Source organism: Nerophis ophidion, linkage group LG25, assembly GCF_033978795.1.
Source record: "Nerophis ophidion isolate RoL-2023_Sa linkage group LG25, RoL_Noph_v1.0, whole genome shotgun sequence".
NCBI classification, from domain to species: domain Eukaryota; kingdom Metazoa; phylum Chordata; class Actinopteri; order Syngnathiformes; family Syngnathidae; genus Nerophis; species Nerophis ophidion.
Window position 1 is genome coordinate 8,788,216 of NC_084635.1, and position 20,162 is coordinate 8,808,377.

The window sequence follows — 20,162 nt, forward strand, 5'->3', positions numbered from 1 at the left end:
CCAGGCTGACTTCCTGGCAACTTCTGGTTTAAATAATAGACATGATAATTGCAAACAAGTGCGAGAAATGAGGACAGGGACGTGACATGAGGACAAGGTGAAAACTAACGAGTTGCTATGGTAATGAGACAAACAAGGGAGTGCAGGAACAAGAACTGAAGGTCCAAAAAACAAAATCAAACATGACCAAAACAAAACATGATTCCATAGACGTGACGAGTAAACATCGTGAACAGTAAAAGTATGAACGTGTTGCGTGGATGCATTTTAGGCCATATAAGTCTGCAGAGTTTTACTTTATGTCGGTCTCAGCATGCAAATTTCAGTCTCACTATTTATATTAAAACCATCACCACACGCATAAAAAAATGTATGTCAACCTTTTTGATGATCTTCTTCTTCAGGCTCTGATCCAGGGCTGTGAGGCAGTGTGAGTTGTTTGTGACGACTCTGCAGGTCCGATATGTGTCTAAAACAAACAACACACATGAACTAGACTAGATCTAGGAAAAAATACGGCCCGCAGGCCACATGCGGCACGTTAAAGATTTTCAATCCGGAGTTCCCCCTCCCGAAAATCTCGGGGCAACTATTCTCCCGAATTTCTCCCGCTTTCCACCCAGACAACAATATAGAGGGCGTGCTTTATTATGTCGACCCAATCACATAAAATCTACAGCTTTTCACACACAAAAGTGAATGCAAGGCGTACTTGGTCAACACCCATACAGGTCACACTGAGGGTGGCCGTATAAACAACTTTAACACTGTTGCAAATATGCGCCACACTGTGAACCCACACCAAACGAGACTGACAAACACATTTCGGGAGAACATCCGCACCGTAACCCAACATAAACCTCAACCCCAAACCTCCCAACCCCACCCACTTCAACCTCCTCATGCTCTCTCGGGGACAGCATGTCCCAAATTCCAAGCTGCTGTTTTGAGGCATGTTAAAAAAAATAGTGCACTTTGTGACTTCAATAATAAATATGGCAGTGCCATGTCGGTATAGCTCGGTTGGTAGAGCGTCCGGGCCAGCAACTTGAGGGTTGCAGGTTCGATCCCCGCTTACGCCATCCTAGTCACTGCCGTTGTGTCCTTGGGCAATACACTTTACCCACCTGCTCCCAGTGCCACCCACACTCGTTTAAATGTAAAAATTAGATATTGGGTGTCACTATGTAAAGCACTTTGAGTCACTAGAGAAAAAGCGCTATATAAATATAATTCACTTCACATGTTGGCATTTTTTTTCCATAACTTGAGTTGATTTATTTCGGAAATTGCCCAAGGACACAACGGCAGTGACTAGGATGGCGTAAGCGGGGATCGAACCTGCAACCCTCAAGTTGCTGGCCCGGACGCTCTACCAACCGAGCGATACCAACATGGCACTGCTTTCCACCCAGACAACAATATACAGGGCGTGCTTTATTATGTCGACCCAATCACATAATATCTACAGCTTTTCACACACAAAAGTGAATGCAAGGCATACTTGGTCAACAGCCATACAGGTCACACTGAGGGTGGCTGTATAAACAACTTTAACACTGTTGCAAATATGCGCCACACTGTGAACCCACACCAAATGAGACTGACAAACACATTTCGGGAGAACATCCGCACCGTAACACAACAGAACAAATACCCAGAATCCCTTGCTGCACTTACTCTTCTGGGACGTTACAACATACACCCCCGCTACCCCTTAACCCCCCGCCCCCCATCAACCCCGCCCACCTCAGGGAGAGCACGTCCCAAATTCCAAACTGCTGTTTTGAGGCATGTTAAAAAAAAAAAATGCACTTTGTGACTTCAACGATAAATATGGCAGTGCCATGTTGGCATTTTTCATGTTTGATTTATTTCGGAAAACCGTGTTACATTGTTTAATGCATCACAACAAAATCAGGCATAGTAATGTGTTAAATCCACGACTGCATATATCAGTATCGATTGATATCGGAATCGGTAATTAAGAGTTGGACAATATCGGAATATCAGATATCGTCAAAAAAGCCATTATCGGACATCTCTACTCACAACGTTTTTAGAACGGACGACTTTTGGTTTTAGTGTTCCTGAAAAAAACAAACTCAAAGACATACTGTAGAGCAGATTTTTACAGCTAAATGTGTATATATCATTTATACACACATACACCTTAGCCCCCCCCCGACACATTTTTTTCTCTCAATGTGGCCCCCGAGGCAAATTATTTGCCCAGCTCTAAAATAGACTCTCGTGTCCACACAACTAAGCTTGCAATCACATTTTTCTATCAAACGGCATATTTTTTTTATTGATCCCCTCTTGAAGAACCTTGCAGTAGACACTTAAGTAGAAAAACGCATTTTCAGGAGTCCACAAGGCTCAAAATGATTCACGAAATGAGTCACACTTGAGCTGGTTTATAGAAAAAAAAAGGAAAGGACTTGACTGTGCCCATCGAAAGGCAATCAATACATCTTGTCAGCAGAGAACTAATATTTCAAATTGGAACGTCTCGAGCTGTCACGATTCGGACTATATCTTGGATTGTTTCTCCGATGCAAAGGGAAATTGGCCTGAGCGAGACGTGAATGTGAGTACATATTTATTTATACAAACAAACTTCAGCCCGATTGTAGCTGAGATAGGCGCCAGCGCCCCCCGCTGTCCCAAAAGGGAATAAGCGGTAGAAAATGCATGGATGGATGGACTTCAAACAAAGGAAGCAAAATAAAAGGCGCGCACAAGGGCGGAGAACAAACTTGACTAGAAAGCAAAACTAGCGCTATGGCATGACTACAGCCAAAACAAACAAAACTCAACAACTGTGAAATAACAAAATCAAAAATTTACGTGGCATGAGCGGGGGGAAACTAGGCATGGCATGGCATGAAAGAAGCTAAACATTTGGCAACTACAGGTTTAAATAATACCAGTGATGATCACAAGCAGGTGTGAGAACTGAGGACAGGGGCGTGACATGAGGGCAAGGTGAAAATCACTGAGTTGGCATGGTAACAAAAAAAAACAAGGAAGGGCAGGAAGAGGAATCGAGTGTCCAAAAAATAAAACCAAACATGACAAAAACAAAACCTGATCCCATGGCCGTGACACAAGCAACATTTTTGGCCTCGGATCCAATCCGATTTCGAGTCCTGAGCCGATACTTTGACGATAGATTGAAGAAGTGATAAAGATTCATAGCAAGTAGCTAAAGTAAACACAGTAAAGCTTATTTTATTAAACTTATAATTGGCTACTACAGTGGTACCTCAGCTTAAGAATGTCCCGACCTAAAATTGTTATGCTTTAAAAGGGCAACTGCCCTTTTTGGGGGCAATTTTGCCATTCACAATCGTTATGAAAGACATGATGAGGAATACAGTCAAAAATGGGCTGCATGGTCGAGTCGCCAGAAGAAAGCCATCACTCCATATTACTTTGTTCCAGAAGTTTTGAGGCTTGTCTCTGTGTTGTTTGCTAAATGGGATACTTTGTGACATTTGAATAGAAATGGCTTTCTTCTGGCGATTCGACCATGCAGCCCATTTTTCCTCAAGTGCCTCCTTATTGCGCATCTTGAAGCAGCCACACAACAATTTTTCAGAGTCCTGTATTTCAGCTGAAGTTATTTCTGGATTTTTCTTTGCATCTCAAACAATTTTCCTGGCCGTTGTGGCTAAAATCTTTGCTGGTCTACCTGAATCCCTAATTTTCCACTTCTTAGTCAGCGTTTGAACACTGCTGATTGGCATTCTCCGGTCCTTGGATATCTTTTTATACCCCTTTCTTGTTTTTATGCAATTTAATTACCTTTTCTCGCAGATCCTTTGACAATTATTTCGCCTTCCCCATGACTCTGAATCCAGAAACATCCGTGCATCACTGGATGAGAGATGCAATGGTCTGCCAGAAGCCCAGAAACTCACTGACCTTTTATACACACACACTAATTACAAACAGGATTGGAACCTTGATTAGCCTTTCAAACCTGTTTGTGTCAACTTTTGTGCATGTTCATCGGATCAAAGTCAATGATGTATGTAAACTTTTGATCGGGGTCATTTGGGTACTTTCTTTTGTCATTTTGATTGAAAAAGAGTGAACACTGTTGTTTGCTAATAAATAGCGTCACACAGCCATTAAGCATGAGTGGAAGAAAGGTTTTTGTGTTATCTTTCATATTCTCTGAAGAATGGCCAAGAAATCATAAAGTCTCCCAGGGTATGTAAACTTATGAGCACAACTGTATACATTCTTTAATGCATTTAAAATTGTAAATACAAGTCCGCTTACACCTGAGCCAAGTATTTGGCCACCTGCCTTGACTCACATATGTACTTGAAATGCCATCCCATTCCTAACACATAGGGTTCAATATGATGTTGGTCCACCTTTTGCAGCTATTACAGCTTCAACTCGTCCGGGAAGGCTGTCCACAAGGTTGAGGAGTGTGTTTATAGGAATTTTCCACCATTCTTCAAAAAGCGCAATGGTGAGGTCGAGAAAACCTGGCTCTCAGTCTTCGTTCTAATTCATCCCAAAGGTGTTCTATCGGGTTCAGGTCAGGACTCTGTGCAGGCCAGTCAAGCTCATCTACACCAGACTCTGTCATGTTGGAAGAGGAAGGGGCCCGCTCCAAACAAGGTTGGGAGCGTGGAATTGTCCGAAATGTTTTGGTATCCTAGAGCATTCAAAGTTCCTTTCACTGGAACTAAAGGGGCCAAGCCCAGCTCCTGAAAAACAACCTCACACCATAATTCTGATCACTTGGATGGGAAGCTAAATAGCTTTGGCAATACAGTATATATGAATATAAACAACTTACCTCTTTTTGCAACCTTCAAACACGAGGAAATATAAATACTATTACTGGCAATGTAGTACTTTATTAAATTATTTTGTCCTGGGCACGACGTTAAAGTGCATCCGGCAGTGGAGGCTCCTATATGGGGTCTTAGGGCACCCCTTTCCTACTGTTACCCCGGGTGTCCCTTGGCAAAGGCCTTGTACCTGACTGCCCCCTAGTCAGGGATACAGTGAAGACCTTAACGGCGGAGCAGGCGGAAGACGGTAGATCTAAGAACTACCACAACGGCTGCGATGGCGGAAGAAGGCTGCAGCAGAAAAGGGTCCCCAGTCCTCTTAGACTCCATGCCAGTGGACCCTGACCGGGTTTCTGTCAAGGATCGTGTGGTGACTGTCTGTGCACCAGTCTTCCCCACGTTAAACTAAGTCACGCACCGGCATCCTCCATAAAGGGATACACCCCCTACCAGGAGGACCGTCATACTCGTTCGAGTGACCGCCGATGACTTTATTAAATGTAGTTTCCACCAAAATAACGTCACCATTTATAAACATCCAACAATACATGGTAAACGGCTGATTAGGTGCGACAAAAACTGATCAGAAGTGCTAATAACCAGAGGTGGGTAGAGTGACCAGAAATTGTACTCAAGTAAGAGTACTGTTACTTTACAGATTTATTACTCAAGTAAAAGTATATATAAAAAGCCTTGCCTGTACCGGAAGTAGCAGACGATGTGCGCGTGACGTCACGGGTTGTGGGGCTCCTCACATCCTCACATTCATTACAATCATAGCCACCAGCAGCGAGAGCGTTTCGGACCGAGAAAGCGACAATTTCCCCATTAATTTGAGCGAGGATGAAAGATTCGTGGATGAGGAAAGTGAGAGTGAAGGACTAGAGAAAAAAAAAGGCGAGGGCAGTGGGAGCGATTCACATGTTATTAGACACATTTACTAGGATAATTCTGGAAAATCCCTTATCTGCTTTTTGTGTTACTAGTGTTTTAGTGAGATTATACGCTACCTAAAAGTTGGAGGGGTGTGGTAACCGCCAGTGTCTCCGGTGGGAGGAGGTAAGAGAGTCCGCAGCTGCAGCAGGACGCAAGCTCCGCTCATGTCTACGGCAAGAGCCGACTTATTACCACAATTTTCTCACCGAAAACTGACGATTTATTACTCAAGTAAAAGTAAGGAGTAGTCCCCCAAATATTTACTTGAGTAAAAGTAAAAAGTATGTTGTGAAAAAACTACTCAAGTACTGAGTAACTGAGGAGTTTGTTTAATAATGACGGCAACAAGTAATGCACAAAAACGTAAAAATTAGCAATGAACAAATTCACAGCCGGGAATATCTCTAAAGCAACTAAAACAATAATATATATTAAAATATATATATTTGGTTTTACACTGTATTGAAAAAAAATTTGAAAATGAATTTTAGCTTTGCAACCTCATTATAGTATTGGCAGAGTTTTATATTCATAAATGTAAGTTTCTCAATACCCGACCTGTTTTTTGTGCCTTTAAAAAAGATTTAGAACTCTACATTAAAACACTCTACCTCTAAAAAACAAAATTCTGTGAAAACGATGATGCCGTGTTCCAAATTTAAGTTATTTACTGAGATTGAGTGAGTCTATGGATTTGCACTTTGTTTATTTTATATATATATATTTTGCATTCTATTTTAGTGGCTTTGAATTTACAACCCCCTGACGCTGTTTTGTACGGTTTTTATACTGTTTTGTACTGTTTTTGTACTTATTTTGATTCAGCCCTTTGAGACACTAGTGATTTAGGGCTATATAAATGAACATTGATTGATTGATTGATTATTATTTACAACTGTTTGTAAATGTTGAAATTTATAAATAAAGGTTTATAAAAAAAAAAAGGCAGTTAATCATGTGACCGCCTGGCTCTGTTTGATTGGTGAAACGGAGTCAAACGGCACCAGTCACCGCATTTGATTGGTGAAACGGAGTCAAACGTCGCCAGTGACTGCATTTGATTGGTGAAACGGAGTCAAACGTCACTAGTGACTGCTTTTGATTGGTGAAACGGACTCAAACGTCACCAGTGACTGCATTTGATTGGTGAAACGGAGTCAAACGTCACCAGTGACTGCATTTGATTGGTGAAACGGAGTCAAACGTCACTAGTGACTGCTTTTGATTGGTGAAATGGACTCAAACGTCACCAGTGACTGCATTTGATTGGTGAAACGGAGTCAAACGTCACCAGTGATTGCATTTGATTGGTGAAACGCAGGCATGTGATAGATCCTACTTTGAAGGTCTCTCTGACAAACCAAAACAAACAAAGCGTGCATTTACAGATCGATAAAAATCGGTAGCGATTAGCGAGCTGAATGTAGATAAATGGAGTGGAGTAAAAGTAGCGTTTCTTCTCTATAAATATACTCAAGCAAAAGTAAAAGTATGTTGCATTAAAACTACTCTTAGAAGTACAATTTATCCCAAAAGTTACTCATGTAGATGTAACGGAGTAAATGTAGCGCGTTACTACCCCCCTCTGCTAATAACCGATTTTATAGAAACGTATATCATTGTGGGGCATTCCAGTCAAAATCCCGACGAGGAACTTGGAAATCCCGACTTCCCGGCACAAATTTGAAGCGGCTTCGCACTGCGGATAGACGAGCCAGTGTTAAAGGGGAACATTATCACCAGACCTATGTAAGTGTCAATATATACCTTGATGGTGCAGAACAAAGACCATGTATTTTTTTTACGGATTTCCGAACTCTAAATGGGTGAATTTTGGCGAATTAAACGCCTTTCTGTTTATCGCTCATGTGGTGATGACGTCAGAATGTGACGTCTCCGAGGTGATACAGCCGCCATTTTCATTTTCAACACATTACAAACACCGGGTCTCAGCTCTGTTATTTTCCGTTTTTTCGACTATTTTTTGGAACCTTGGAGACATCATGCCTCGTCGGTGTGTTGTCGGAGGGTGTAACAACACTAACAGGGAGGGATTCAAGTTGCACCACTGGCCCGAAGATGCGAAAGTGTCTGCCGCCAGACCCCCATTGAATGTGCCGGAGTGTCTCCACATTTTTCCGGCGATGCTAAGACAGACATGGCACTGAGATGTATGGATAACCTGCAGATGCATTTGCAACGATAAAGTCAACGAAATCACAAAGGTGAGTTTTGTTGATGTTGACTTATGTGCTAATCAGACATATTTGGTTGCGGCGTGACTGCCAGCTAATCGATGCTAACATGCTACGCTAATCGATGCTAACATACCGGCGGTGCTAAGACAGACACGGCACAGAGATGTATGGATAACCTGCAGATGCATTTGCAACTATAAAGTCAACGAAATCACAAAGGTGAGTTTTGTTGATGTTGACTTACGTGCTAATAGGACATATTTGGTTGCGGCGTGACTGCCAGCTAATCGATGCTAACATGCTACGCTAATCGATGCTAACATACCGGCGGTGTAAGACAGACACGGCACAGAGATGTATGGATAACCTGCTGATGCATTTCCAACTATAAAGTCAACGAAATCACAAAGGTGAGTTTTGTTGATGTTGACTGCCAGCTAATCGATGCTAACATGCTACGCTAATCGATGCTAACATGCTATTTACCGGCGGTGCTGAAGCAGACATGGCACAGAGATGTATGGATAACCTGCAGATGCATTTGCAACAATAAAGTCAACGAAATCACAAAGGTGAGTTTTGTTGATGTTGACTTACGTGCTAATAGGAGATATTTGGTTGCGGCGTGACTGCCAGCTAATCGATGCTAACATGCTACGCTAATCGATGCTAACATACCGGCGGTGTAAGACGGACACGGCACAGAGATGTATGGATAACCTGCTGATGCATTTGCAACTATAAAGTCAACGAAATCACAAAGGTGAGTTTTGTTGATGTTGACTGCCAGCTAATCGATGCTAACATGCTACGCTAATCGATGCTAACATGCTATTTTCCGGCGGTGCTAAAGCAGACATGGCACAGAGATGTATGGATAACCTGCAGATGCATTTGCAACTATATTATGTTTCCTTCCGCCCACATTTAATGCGAAAACAAACACTTACCAATCGACGGATTTAAGTTGCTCCAGTGTCACAAGATGTGAAAGTCCTGATCGTTTGGTCCGCACATTTTACCGGCGATGCTAACGCAGCTATTCTGCCATGCTATGGCTATGAATAGCGTCAATAGCTATTCGCTCAATAGCTTCAGTTTCTTCTTCAATACTTTCATACTCCAACCATCCGTTTCAATACATGCGTAATCTGTTGAATCGCTTAAACCGCTGAAATCCGAGTCTGAATCCGAGCTAATGTCGCTATATCTTGCTGTGGTATTCGCCATTGTTTGTTTACATTGGCAGCACTGTGTGACGTCACATGGAAATGGATAGTCGCATCGCAAAAATCGAAAATCAAGCACTTTAAAGGTTTTTTTAGGGATATTCCGGGACTGGTAAAATTTGGAAAAAAACTTCAAAAAATACAAGAAGCCACTGGGAACTGATTTTTATTGTTTTTAACCCTTTTGAAATTGTGATAATGTTCCCCTTTAAGGCAGGACACTTTATCCCACGATCGAGATTGGGACGTCTCTAATTTCAAGTCATAGATCAAACATCCGTTACAGAATATTCCTAAACAGAAGCATTGGCTGAAGACTGGAGACAAATATCCCAAATGAACTCATTGAGGCCAAGTCCCAGGGATAAGAACACACTGACATTATGTTGGGTTTTCAGCTTTAAAGAATTCAAGAGGCCATCTGGCCGGAGAACAAAACAATGGCCACAAAGCAGAGTGTGCCATCTATTTCACCTGCAAATCAGCTTTTGGAAAGGCTTGACCCCCCCGAGGTCTTTCCTAAACTCTTTTCACTTGCCCCCAAAGCCTCTTTTATCACCGACATGTGCCCAAACCTTCCAATAATCTTTACTCTCTTGTTGGCTCATGTTTACTTGCAGCTCGCTGTCCCAATGGAAGCCTTTTTTTTTTCTTTAAATTCCAAGTCAAGAAATAAAGATATAAAAGTTACATTTGAACAGTTTTAAAGGCCTACTGAAATGAGATTTTCTTATTTAAACGGGGATAGCAGGTCCATTCTATGTGTGATACTTGATCATTTCGCGATATTGCCATATTTTTGCTTAAATTATTTAGTAGAGAACATCGACGATAAAGTTCGCAACTTTCGGTCGCTAATAAAAAAGCCTTGCCTGTACCGGAAGTAGCAGACGATGTGCGCGTGACGTCACAGGTTGTAGAGCTCCTCACATCCTCACATTGTTTACAATCATGGCCACCAGCAGCGAGAGCGATTCGGACCGAGAAAGCGACAATTTCCCCATTAATTTGAGCGAGGATGAAAGATTCGTGGATGAGGAAAGTGAGAGTGAAGGACTAGAGAGAGCGATTCACATGTTATTAGACACATTTACTCGGATAATTCTGGAAAATCCCTTATCTGCTTATTGTGTTAATAGTGTTTTAGTGAGATTATATGGTACCTGAAAGTCGGAGGGGTGTGGCCAACGGTGCGGTGACCGCCAGTGTCTCCGGCAGGAGAGTCCGCAGCTCCAGCAGGAAGCAAGCTCCGCTCATGTCTACGGTAAGAGCCGACTTATTACCACAATTTTGCCGGTTCACATGTGGTCGGGAACCATGTTCACCTGACCGCTCTGTTCCATCGTAAAGCTTCACCTTCGGGAATGTAAACAAGGAAACACAGGCTGTGATTGTGTTTCTAAAGGCAGCTGCAATACACCGCTTCCCACCTACATCTTTCTTCTTTGACGTCTCCATTATCAATTGAACAAATTGCAAAAGACTCAGCAACAAAGATGTTCAGAATAATGTGTAATTATGCAATTAAAGCAGACGACTTATAGCTTGGATCGGGCTCCAACCGGTGATGTCACGCGCACGCGTCATCAGTCCGCAACGTTTTTATTTAAAATTGCAATTTAGTAAACTAAAAAGGCCGTATTGGCATGTGTTGCAATGTTAATATTTCATCCATCCATCCATCCATCCATCATCTTCCGCTTATCCGAGGTCGGGTCGCGGGGGCAACAGCCTAAGCAGGGAAACCCAGACTTCCCTCTCCCCAGCCACTTCGTCCAGCTCTTCCCGGGGGATCCCGAGGCGTTCCCAGGCCAGCCGGGAGACATAGTCTTCCCAACGTGTCCTGGGTCTACCCCGTGGCCTCCTACCGGTTGGACGTGCCCTAAACACCTCCCTAGGGAGGCGTTCGGGTGGCATCCTGACCAGATGCCCGAACCACCTCATCTGGCTCCTCTCCATGTGAAGGAGCAGCGGCTTTACTTTGAGTTCCTCCCGGATGGCAGAGCTTCTCACCCTATCTCTAAGGGAGAGCCCCGCCACCCGGCGGAGGAAACTCATTTCGGCCGCTTGTACCCGTGATCTTATCCTTTCGGTCATGACCCAAAGCTCATGACCATAGGTGAGGATGGGAACGTAGATCGACCGGTAAATTGAGAGCTTTGCCTTCCGGCTCAGCTTCTTCTTCACCACAACGGATCGGTACAACGTCCGCATTACTGAAGACGCCGCACCGATCCGCCTGTCGATCTCACGATCCACTCTTCCCTCACTCCTGAACAAGACTCCTAGGTACTTGAACTCCTCCACTTGGGGCAGGGTCTCCTCCCCAACCCGGAGATGGCATTCCACCCTTTTCCGGGCGAGAACCACGGACTCGGACTTGGAGGTGCTGATTCTCATTCCGGTCGCTTCATACTCGGCTGCGAACCGATCCAGCGAGAGCTGAAGATCCCGGTCAGATGAAGCCATCAGGACCACATCATCTGCAAAAAGCAGAGACCTAATCCTGCGGTCACCAAACCAGAACCCCTCAACGCCTTGACTGCGCCAAGAAATTCTGTCCATAAAAATTATGAACAGAATCGGTGACAAAGGACAGCCTTGGCGGAGTCCAACCCTCACTGGAAATGTGTTCGACTCACTGGCAATGCGGACCAAGCTCTGGCACTGATCGTAATATTTCATCATTGATATATAAACTCTCAGACTGCGTGGTCGGTAGTAGTGGGTTCCAGTAGGCCTTTAAAGTGTGACTGAGTGTGTAAAAACATTATTCTTATATGAATAAACTGCAATCTTGTGGATGCCAAAAACAACTGTGATGTTATGTCTTGGGTATTTTTCCGTTAATTAGGTAAAAATCCGGAAGGAATCCCATGTTATTAATAGCGCTGTCAAAAATTCTAATTTAGTATTGACAGACGCATCTTTCACATTGTTTGTTCATGACTGCCACCCTGATTACTGATTTCCTGTCAAAACACCCAAAATAGCACAAAGACCAGCCACACTTTAAGGGGGTGCGGTCGATTGTTTTCGAGACCGGAGGCAGATGGTCACTTAGGCCTAGTCGCCACATGACCACTTGTGCGGAGGAATGCTTGGTCACACCCGTGGATGACCATTGAAGAGAAGGTCACCATCTGCTGCCCCGGAGGTCACTGGTCTATGGAGCGTGGTGCTCGGCATGCTTTAAGCATTTGCATACTCCCCCCTGCAACCTCACAGTGACAAAGGAATCTCCGCTGCCAACATGAGTGATGCACGACTCCGAAGGCAGGTCATTTGAATGCTGCTAATTCAACTGAAAGGGGAGGGGGAACCATTGAGTGACGGCTGATTAGAATATTTTACTGACAGCCTTAAAAGTATGGAAGAAAGTGGTAAAGTCCTACACTGATAGTTTGCACTTGAGTGGTGATATCATACGTTAGAGCAGGGGTCAGCAACCTTTTTGAAAGCAAGAGCTACTTCTTGGGTACTGATTAATGCGAAGGGCTACCAGTTTGATACACACTTAAATAAATTGCCAGAAATAGACAATTTGCTCAATTTACCTTTAACTCTATGTTATTATTAATAATTAACGATATTTATCTTTGTGGAAACACTGATCATCTTAATGATTTCTCACAATAAATATATATAGAAACAGATATATATAAAAAAATGGGTATTTCTGTCCGTCATTCCGTCGTACATTTTTTTTCCTTCCACGGAAGGTTTTTTGGAGAGAATAAATGATGAAAAAAACACTTAATTGAATGGTTTAAAAGAAGAGAAAACACGAAAATAATTCAAAATTAAGTTTTGAAACATAGTTTATCTTCAATTTCGACTCTTTAAAATTCAAAATTCAACCGAAAAAAAAGAAGAGAAAAAGTAGCTAATTCTAATATTTGTGAAAAAATAAAAAAAAATAATTTATAGACCATCATTAGTAATTTTTTCTGATTAAGATTAATTTTAGAATTTTGATGACATGTTTTAAATAGGTTAAAATCCAATCTGCACTTTGTTAGAATATATAACCAATTGGACGAAGCTATATTTCTAACAAAGACAAATCATTATTTCTTCTAGATTGTCCAGAAAAAAAAAAAAAAATTCAAAAGACTTTGAAATAAGATTTAAATTGGATTCTACAGATTTTCTAGATTTGCCAGAATAAGTTTTTTGAATATTAATCATCTTAAATTTGAAGAAATATTTCACAAATATTCTTCATCAAAAAAACAGAAGCTAAAATGAAGAATTAAATTAAAGTGTATTTATTATTCTTTACAATAAAAATACATTTACTTGAACATTGATTTAAAATGTCAGGAAAGAAGGGGAAGGAATTTAAAAGGTAAAAAGGTATTTTTAAGGTTGTATTTTTTCTCTAAAAGTGTCTTTCTGAAAGTTGTAAGAAGCAAAGTAAAAAAAAAATAGTGAATTTATTTAAACCCATTCAATCAATCAATCAATGTTTATTTATATAGCCCTAAATGACAAATGTCTCAAAGGACTGTACAAACCACTACGACTACGACATCCTCGGAAGAACCCACATAAGGGCAAGGAAAATTCACACCCAGTGGGACGCCAGTGACAATGATGACTATGACTAGGACCTCATATGTGGGCAACCCCCCAACACCCCTAGGGGACCGAAAGCAATGGATAAACAAGTGAAGACCAAGTCTTTAAAATATTTTCTTGGATTTTCAAATTCTATTTGAGTTTTGTCTTTCTTAGAATTAAAAATTTCGAGCAAAGCGAGACCGGCTTGCTAGTAAATAAATACAATTTAAAAAATAGAGGCAGCTCACTGGTAAGTGCTGCTATTTGAGCTATTTTTAGAACAGGCCAGCGGGCGACTCATCTGGTCCTTATGGGCTACCTGGTGACCCCTGGTGTAGAGATTCCAGAATGTTGCGCTAATGAGCAAACCCCATTAGTCCGGTCTGTGTCGATCTACCTAACACTCAAGTATAATTTTTGCCGAATGGTAATGTGATTCTCCTCCGTCAATCCCCACTTTATCGCGGTGAAGGGTTTGAGTGCCCAAATTAACGTAAAAAAAGCTGTTCTCCAGGGCCATACGCCCCTGGTAGGAGCTCCCAAGGCAAACAAGTCCTCGGTGAAGGGCCAGATGAAGATTAGTCAGAAAACTCTTTGGAAAATCTCAAAACAGACACCACACCTCACTTGGATGTGGGACAACAGAGCCTCACCTTGTAGCTAGTCCCGGGGTAAGGGCTTGCCGGTCTGCGCCCGGTAGTCCAGCTTCACCTGTGGGAGCAGGCTTGGTGAAGCCCAAAAAACCCACACAGGAACCTTTTCGGCTTTATACCCACCACCAGCATGGTTAAAAATAATGGTCATACGCATTGTGTGTTGGGGGGAAATCGAGGGCAGTTACCTGGGCGACCTGGTCTCTGTCCGTTAAATCTGGTCCATCACCATGAAATGAGACCTCCCTGGTGGGAAAAAGAGCACTATACCGAGTGATAGGTAGAGAAGTTCTGACTATACATAATAGGACTTAACTTAACCCACAGTTCGTGTTCTTGAACCAAACTCCCTGAGAGATGCTGGATCTTGTTCTACTCGGGAGTTGCAGCAGGAAGAGGTTAAGAACTGGTGTGGGTATGTAAACAGCTCCCCATCTTGGTGTCTACGTGTAGAGGTATCCATCCATCCATCCATCCATCATCTTCCGCTTACCCGAGGTCGGGTCGCGGGGGCAACAGCCTAAGCAGGGAAACCCAGACTTCCCTCTCCCCAGCCACTTCGTCTAGCTCTTCCCGGGGGATCCCGAGGCGTTCCCAGGCCAGCCGGGAGACATAGTCTTACCAACGTGTCCTGGGTCTTCCCCGTGGCCTCCTACCGGTTGGACGTGCCCTAAACACCTCCCTAGGGAGGCGTTCGGGTGGCATCCTGACCAGATGCCCGAACCACCTCATCTGGCTCCTCTCGATGTGAAGGAGCAGCGGCTTTACTTTGAGTCCCTCCCGGATGACAGAGCTTCTCACCCTATCTCTAAGGGAGAGCCCCGCCACACGGCGGAGGAAACTCATTTCGGCCGCTGTTACCCGTGATCTTATCCTTTTGGTCATGACCCAAAGCTCATGACCATAGGTGAGGATGGGAACGTAGATCGACCGGTCGCTTCACACTCGGCTGCGAACCGATCCAGTGAGAGCTGAAGATCCCGGTCAGATGAAGCAATCAGGACCACATCATCTGCAAAAAGCAGAGACCTAATCCTGCGGTTACCAAACCGGAACCCCTCAATGCCTTGACTGTGCCTAGAAATTCTGTCCATAAAAGTTATGAACAGAATCGGTGACAAAGGACAGCCTTGGCGGAGTCTAACGCTCACTGGAAATAAGTTCGACTTACTGCCGGCAATGCGGACCAAGCTCTGGCACTGATCGTACAGGGAACGGACCGCCACAATAAGACAGTCCGATACCCCATACTTTCTGAGCACTCCCCACAGGACTTCCCGAGGGACACGGTCGAATGCCTTCTCCAAGTCCACAAAGCACATGTAGACTGGTTGGGCAAACTCCCATGCACCCTCAAGAACCCTGCCGAGAGTATAGAGCTGGTCCACAGTTCCACGACCAGGACGAAAACCACACTGTTCCTCCTGAATCCGAGGTTCGACTATCCGACGTAGCCTCCTCTCCAGTACACCTGAATAAACCTTACCGAGAAGTGTAGAGGTAATCCCAAGCAAATAGGAAAATTACTTTTCCTACGCCGTTGGGTCGGGAAGAGCGCCCTGAATGTCATTGGTGCAAGTAACAGGCCTTCTTGGAGTCTATCAGGAAGGTGCTGGTGAGCAACCCCACGGGTGAATCCATAGATCTACTGGGGGACTTCAATGCCCTTGATGACAATAAAAATGTGACCTGGAGGGGCCTCCCTGGTTTAAATCTGTGCACTGTAATGGTATTGGGCTTCTGTGCTGACTACATGTCCAAAAGTGTAGGAAACTCTAGATCGCAGGTCTACGATTGACTTTGTAGTTGTCATCATCAAACCTGTGTCTGTTTATTTGGAAAGTACGGGTGAAAACAGGGGCTGAGCTGTCAAGTGATCACCTCCTGGTGATGAGTTGGATTAGAAAGCGGGAGAGAATGCTGGCAGACCTGTCAGACCCAAGTGTATAGTTAGGGTGGGCTGGAAACGTTTGGCAGAGTCTCTTGATTGTGGATTTTTCAACTCAGACCTCTGACAAAGCCGCACTCTCTGGCATGCCGGGGGCGGCCTGAAAATTCTGAGTCTGAATGGGCTGTATTTCGTGCCACCATTGCTGCAGCAGCCGATCGGGGAGCTGTGGTCTCCAGGTGGTCGGTGCCAGTTGAGGCGGCAATGGCGGACAACAGAAGATAGAGAGACCCCTAGGTGGAGGAATGGGGGTGAGGAGAGGCAGGAGTGCAAGATAGATTAAAGGGGAACATTATCACCAGACCTATGTAAGCGTCAATATATACCTTGATGGTGCAGAAAAAATACCATATATTTTTTTTATCCGATTTCTGAACTCTAAATGGGTGTATTTTGGCGAATTAAACGCCTTTCTGTTTGTGGCTCTTTTGGTGATGACGTCAGAACGTGACGTCACCGAGGTAATACAGCCGCCATTTTCATTTTCAACACATTGCAAACACCGGGTCTCAGCTCTGTTATTTTCCGTTTTTCGACTATTTTTTGGAACCTTGGAGACATCATGCCTCGTCGGTGTGTTGTCGGAGGGTGTAACAACACTAACGGAGGGATTCAAGTTGCACCACTGGCCCGAAGATGCGAAGTGGCACGAAATCTTCCGCCAGACCCCAATTGAATGTGCCGGAGTGTCGCCACATTACAAACACCGGGTCTCAGCTCTGTTATTTTCCATTTTTTCGACAATTTTTTGGAACCTTGAAGACATCATGCCTCGTCGGTCTGTTGTCGGAGGGTGTAACAACACTAACAGGGAGGGATTCAAGTTGCACCACTGGCAAGAAATCTGCCGCCAGACCCCCATTGAATGTGCCAGAGTGTCTTCACATTTGACCGGCGATGCTAAGGCAGACATGGCACAGAGATGTATGGATAACCTGCAGATGCATTTGCAACGATAAAGTCAACGAAATCACAAAGGTGAGTTTTGTTGATGTTGTTGACTTATGTGCTAATCAGACATATTTGGTCGCGGCGTGACTGCCAGCTAATCGATGCTAACATGCTACACTAATCGATGCTAACATGCTATTTACCGGCGGTGCTAAAGCAGACATGGCACAGAGATGTACGGATAACCTGCAGATGCATTTGCAACTACATTACGTTTACTTCCACCCACATTTAATGCGAAAAAAACACTTAACGGATTTAAGTTGCTCCAGTGTCACAAGATGCGAAAGTCCTGATCGTTTGGTCCGCACATTTTACCGGCGATACTAACGCAGCTATTCGGCCATGCTATGGCTATGGATAGCGTCAATAGCTATTCGCTCAATAGCTTCAGTTTCTTCTTCAATACTTTCATACTCCAACCATTCGTTTCAAAACATGCGTAATCTGTTGGAATCGCTTAAGCCGCTGAAATCCGAGTCTGAATCCGAGCTAATGTCGCTATATCTTGCTGTGGTATTCGCCATTGTTTGTTTACATTGGCAGCACTGTGTGACGTCACAGGGAAATGGATAGTGTCTTCGCAGAGAGCAAAAAAAAGACACTTTAAAGCTTTTTTTTAGGGATATTTAGGGACAGGTAAAATTTTTAACAAAACTTCAAAAACTACAACAAACCACTGGGAACTGATTTTTTATTGTTTTTAACCCTTTTGAAATTGTGATAATGTTCCCCTTTAATCTGTGCAGTCTGCAGTAATGTGGTTACTTTACCACACCTTTGTGGTGAGGAGACAGCTGAACCAAACGGCAAAGCTATCTATTTATTGGTCGATTCTATGGTCCTATCTTCGGCTAAGGTCATGAGCTTTTGGTAGTGACCAGAAGACTAATGGATTTCCTGTATACGGACTTACTATATTGGTGAAGAGCTCGGTCATCCGGGAGGAGTTTAGAGAAGAGCTGCTGCTCCTTCGCTTCGAGAGGAGCTCGTTGAGGTGGCTCTGGGATCTAATCCCGGATGCTTTCTGGACGCCTCCCTGGTGAGGTGTTCTGGGTAGGCCTAGCCGGAAATGGCCACAGGGCAGACCTTGGACACACTGGAGGAATTCTGTCTCGCAGATCCGTCCTTCTCTGGTGAAACTAGAAGATGTAGCCAGAGCCTGGGAAGTTTGGGTTTTTCTTCTTCCTCTGGATAACCATAAGAAAATGGATGAACGAACAGGTGGATGAAGTACTGGCTGTCCAGAGTCGGGACCCAGGATGGACCGCTCCCCTGTGTATCGGTTGGGGACATCTCTACGATGCTGCAACGACTCCACTTGGGATGGTTTCCTGTGGACGGGACTCTCGCTGCTGTCTTGGATCCGCTTTGAACTGAACTCTCGCGGCTGTGTTGGAGCCACTATGGATTAAACTTTCACAGTATCATGTTAGACCCGCTCGACATCCATTGCTTTCGGTCCCCTAGAGGGGGGTGGGGGGGGGGGGGGGGGGGTTGCCCACATTTGAGGTCCTCTCCAAGGTTCTCATAGTCATCATTGTCACTGGCGTCCCACTGGATGTGAATTCTCCCTGCCCACTGGGTGTGAGTTTTCCTTGCCCTTTTGTGGGTTCTTCCGAGGATGTTGTAGTCGTAATGATTTGTGCAGTCCTTTGAGACATTTGTGATTTGGGGCTATATAAATAAACATTGATTGATTGATTGATTGATATATTGGTGAAGAGCTCGGTCATCCGGGAGGAGTTTAGAGAAGAACTGCTGCTCCTTCGCATCGAGAGGAGCTCGTTGAGGTGGCTCTGGGATCTAATCCCGGATGCTTTCTGGACGCCTCCCTGGTGAGGTGTTCTGGGTAGGCCTAGCCGGAAATGGCCACAGGGCAGACCTTGGACACACTGGAGGAATTCTGTCTCGCAGATCCGTCCTTCTCTGGTGAAACTAGAAGATGTAGCCAGAGCCCGGGAAGTTTGGGTTTTTCTTCTTCCTCTGGATAACCATAACAACCGCTCCCCTGTGTATCGGTTGGGGACATGTCTACGATGCTGATCCGACTCCGCTTGGGATGGTTTCCTGTGGACGGGACTCTCGCTGCTGTCTTGGATCCGCTTTGAACTGAACTCTCATGGCTGTGTTGGAGCCACTATGGATTAAACTTTCACAGTATCATGTTAGACCCGCTCGACATCCATTGCTTTCGGTCCCCTAGAGGGGGGGGGGTTGTCCACATTTGAGGTCCTCTCCAAGGTTCTCATAGTCAGCATTGTCACTGGCGTCCCACTGGGTGTGAATTCTCCCTGCCCACTGGGTGTGAGTTTTCCTTGCCCTTTTGTGGGTTCTTCCGAGGATGTTGTAGTCGTAATGATTTGTGCAGTCCTTTGAGACATTTGTGATTTGGGGCTATATAAATAAACATTGATTGATTGATTGATATATTGGTGAAGAGCTCGGTCATCCGGGAGGAGTTTAGAGAAGAGCTGCTGCTCCTTCGCTTCGAGAGGAGCTCGTTGAGGTGGCTCTGGGATCTAATCCCGGATGCTTTCTGGACGCCTCCCTGGTGAGGTGTTCTGGGTAGGCCTAACCGGAAATGGCCACAGGGCAGACCTTGGACACACTGGAGGAATTCTGTCTCGCAGATCCGTCCTTCTCTGGTGAAACTAGAAGATGTAGCCAGAGCCCGGGAAGTTTGGGTTTTTCTTCTTCCTCTGGATAACCGTAAGAAAATGGATGAACGAACAGGTGGATGAAGTACTGGCTGTCCAGAGTCGGGACCCAGGATGGACCGCTCCCCTGTGTATCGGTTGGGGACATCTCTACGATGCTGATCCGACTCCGCTTGGGATGGTTTCCTGTGGACG

At 44.4% G+C, this 20,162-nt stretch overlaps 2 protein-coding genes across 3 annotated transcripts in view; both read right to left on the minus strand.

The window, feature by feature from the left end:
* trpm5 (transient receptor potential cation channel, subfamily M, member 5) overlaps window positions 1-15,177 on the minus strand; it is a 174,097-nt gene extending 158,920 nt beyond the window's left edge. The window contains exons 1-2 of the mRNA XM_061887264.1: window positions 14,409-15,177; window positions 381-469 (exon numbers count right to left, since the gene is read on the minus strand). The gene's annotated coding sequence lies outside the window, so the exon portion shown is untranslated. The remainder of the gene's footprint in view (window positions 1-380; window positions 470-14,408) is intronic.
* A 536-nt stretch (window positions 15,178-15,713) lies between these two features.
* kcnq1.1 (potassium voltage-gated channel, KQT-like subfamily, member 1.1) overlaps window positions 15,714-20,162 on the minus strand; it is a 267,264-nt gene continuing 262,815 nt past the window's right edge. The window contains exon 18 of one of the 2 annotated variants that reach the window (XR_009804268.1): window positions 15,714-16,589. The gene's annotated coding sequence lies outside the window, so the exon portion shown is untranslated. The remainder of the gene's footprint in view (window positions 16,590-20,162) is intronic. The other variant, XM_061887267.1, reaches the window with a different exon arrangement.